We start from the raw sequence: 3,256 nt of genomic DNA on the forward strand, positions 1-3,256 counted from the left end.
TGCCTCCCACGCCCAGGATAAAGGGACCAAAATGATCTGGGAAGAGGTGGTGTTGATACAACATGGCATGTAAAAATGATGATGATGATGATAACTATTATGATGACAGCTAACGTTTATAAAGCACTTTAAGGTTGCCAAAGCACCTTACTGGTATGATTTTATTTGATCCTGACAACCCTGGGAGGCAGATATTATTATGATACCCATTTTACTCTGGGAAGCTAGGTGGCGCTGCAGTGGATAGAGTGTTGGGCCTAGAGTCGGGAGGACCTGAGTTCAAATGTGACCTCAGACACTTACTAGCTGTGTGACCCTGGGCAAGTCACTTAACCCTGTTGACCTCAGTTTCCTCATCTGTAAAATGAGCTGGAGAAGAAAATGACAAACCATTCGAGTATCTCTGTCAAGAAAACCCCAAAAGGGGTCGTGGAGAGTCAGTCATGACTGAAGAACAGCTTCCTGACTCCAGCACTCTACCCACTGGGCCATCTTGGCCTACGTGTACACACATGCATACTGCACACACGTGTGTGCTTCCAACTCCCCCAATTTTCCCGTGCACACAAAATTACTCATGTATACAGTCCCATTCACAGAGAGGATGCTTCTACTCATCCTCCATACTCCTGAAATGCATTGAGCAACTCTGTATGTGTATGTGCCTTCCCAGTTGCCATGACCCATGAATACATGGGTGCACCCTGTGTTCGTTTGTACCTTCCCAGTTCCTATGACCCATGAATACATGGGTGCACACATCCAGACAGCCCCTAAGCCTTGTACCGGCTTGAGCTTTGGAGGCCAGGGATGATTATCTATTTGTTGGCCTTGGAAATGCCAGGAAATCTCTACTGTCCTTGCCATCCCTGGGGGCTGCTAAAATTAGCACTGAGCCCAGACCACATCACTTCCGTGTAGCCTTCTGAGCACAGCAGAAAGGAAGCTTTGCAGCTAAATGAAGGCTAGGCAGCCCCAAGGCCTGCTCCCCTCATTCACTCACCCAACTTTACCTTCTTCTGGACTTTGACCATTTCTAATGTGCTTTCCTGACAACCAGCCTGGGGGCTGCATGCACAGGGACAAAAATTGCAGTCAGAGGTCCTGGGTTTGAATCCCAGCTCCACCACTTAGTATCTGTGTAACTTAAGGCAAGGCCTTTCCCTTCCCTCAGCTTCCTCATCTGTAAAATAGGGGGGGGTGGCGGGGGGTAGACTAGAGGTTCTCCAAGGTCCCTTTTAGCCCTAAATCTGAGGATCCTATTATGGTGATTTTAAAGATAAGGCTAAGAAAGCCTAGAGAAATGAACTGATTTACTGAAGGTCACAAGTAAGTGTCAACCACTCAATTCCTAATTCAGTTGTCTCTTGGGTAACATGTCTGTCTTTTTTCTATGGCTCCTCTGAAGCCAAAGGATGATTAAAATCCCCTCCCTTCCCTTAGTCTGCATAGACTTAGGCCTCAGAGGACCCCATTAGCTTCATCAAAGGTACTAGTTCCTAACAGAATCAGAGGACTTCAAGGCCCTAAAGTCCAACCCAGACCTGAAAAGATATAATAGGAATGTCCTCAAAGAGGAGTCATCCAGTCTCCACTTGAATACCTCAGCTAACAGGAAGCTCACTACCCAATGTTCATTGCCAAGCTCAGCTCCCTCTTTGTTTTGGCATTCCTGACACTGTTTTATAAGACCAGGGCAAATTTTTACATTGATCCTCATTCTCATCCTTCCTTCTATCTTCCCTATGTCTTTTCATCTTTCATCTCCTGCTGGGTGCAGCATGTCCCCTAAGGGAAAGCAGTGAAGTAGAGGTGTCCAAGTAGAAGTACCTTCCACTCAATGACAAACATTCTCATACCTGGTCAGACCGTTCATATCTCAGTAATTTCGAATCCCTGTAGGTCGTCACCTAAAAACTATTCCCCACCTTTAGAGACATCTTCAGGTGTTCTCATGGACTATTTGTGCCCAACCTGGGCTAGAGCCTTCCAAGCTCATACTGGTCTGATTAGCCACAGTCAGACACACTGTACCTCTACTGCAACATAGTGATGTCATTTTGGTCCTCTTCAAGCACAAAGGACAGCAACCATTCCCCTCCACCCCACCCCCCCCCACAAACTCAGTTCCTCATTCCCATCCCCCTCAACTCTCCCATCCCAAAGTTCCACCCAAATACCACATTCCCTTCCACTGTACCCTCTGGAATGCCTGTTACATAGGCAACAAACTTCCTTTCTTCCTAGATCTTTTCCTCTTTTACTCCTTCTATCACCAGCTATTATTGAAACCTGGTTCCCCCCGATGACACAGCCTCCCTAGCCACTCTTCCCAGTAGTGGTGGCACCTTCACTCATTCCACTTTGCTCACTGGTCAATGTGGGGAATTGGAAGACTCTTCGCTCCTTCTTTCCACTTCCAGATTCTCCCCAACCTCCATTACTCAGTAGCCTCTCCCCAACTGAGGTTCATGCTTTTTATCTCTACCACCCAATCAAAATCCTGGTAGCTATTGTCTACAAACCTCCAGGTCACTCCTCTTTCTTCCTCAATAAGTTTAATACAAGGCTCCCAATTTTTCTCTCCTCCCCAACTCTTGCCCTCATGCTAGAGGACTTCAACATACATATTGACTCTCCTTCAAATACCCCAACCTCCCAGTTCCTCAATTTATTGACTTCCCATGACCTACTCCTCCTCCACCCCACCTCAGCCACACACAAATATGATCATACCCTTGCTCTTGCCCTTACCCACAAATGGACCACCTCCACTTTCAAGAATTCTGAAATCTCCTTATCCAACCACAATCTATTGGCATTTCCCTCTACCTCTGCCTTCCCTTTCATAACCTTACTCTTCATCCACACTGTGACCTCCAATCCCTTGACTCTCCTAAACCATCTCCCCTGCACTAACCACTCTCTCCCCTTCTCCCCATCTCCTCTTCACTGCTTGATGAACCAATTCAACTCAACATTGTCCTCCTCTCTCTAATCCCTGGCCCCCTTATCACATGGCTGGTTATGCCCAAACAAGCCTCAGTTTTGGATCACTCCCACCATTTGTCACCTTTGCACCTATGCAGGTGCTGCTGAATAAAGGTGGAGAACAATAACACACCCATTCTCTGACTGGATTCTCTACCAATTTATGTTACACAATGTCAACTGGGCCCTCACTGCCATTAGGCAATCCTATTCTACTTCCATTATCAACTCACCCTCCCACTCTCCACAGCAGCAGTTCTAAACC

Source organism: Trichosurus vulpecula (assembly GCF_011100635.1).
Source record: "Trichosurus vulpecula isolate mTriVul1 chromosome X unlocalized genomic scaffold, mTriVul1.pri SUPER_X_unloc_1, whole genome shotgun sequence".
NCBI lineage: Eukaryota > Metazoa > Chordata > Mammalia > Diprotodontia > Phalangeridae > Trichosurus > Trichosurus vulpecula.